Here is a 549-nt window from a genome sequence, read left to right as displayed (position 1 = left end):
GAACACATTCCTGACTGAAAATGTTCATAAAGATCTCTGACTGAACAGATTCCTGAATGAACAGATTCCTTACTAACCAGATCCATGAATGAACACATTCCTGACTGAAAATGTTCATAAAGATCCCTGCCCGAACTGATTCATGGATGAACATGTTTCTAACTGAACAGATTCACAACTGAACTGATTCATGAATGAATAGGTTCATAAATTTGCTCTAGAAACTGCTCTAGACAAAACCTTTGAGTTTTTGCAGTGAACTGGCCGAATCCTGGCCACTCGCTCAGGTTGGTTCAGTTTCAACATTTTACTGTGTCAAATCCTCCCAATAAATTCCAATAAAGTTTGTTGTTGCAGCACTAAGATCAGGTGGGTTAACCCAAAAACGGACCGGAACCAGAACATTTTACATTCTGCTCTGTAGCTGCAGCAAAAGGTTTGATGTGGATCTTCTGGTCTCCAGAACCACAAACATCCAGCCGTCCTGCGGTAAGTAACGGCACCGCTTCTCATTAAAGGGGACGCTCCGTTCTGTCCGCCTGCAGCAGC

This window comes from Poecilia reticulata, linkage group LG13 (genome assembly GCF_000633615.1).
Source record: "Poecilia reticulata strain Guanapo linkage group LG13, Guppy_female_1.0+MT, whole genome shotgun sequence".
In the NCBI taxonomy this organism is placed as follows: Eukaryota; Metazoa; Chordata; class Actinopteri; order Cyprinodontiformes; family Poeciliidae; genus Poecilia; species Poecilia reticulata.
The sequence above is the reverse complement of the archived record's forward strand: the minus strand, read 5'-3'. Positions refer to the sequence as shown.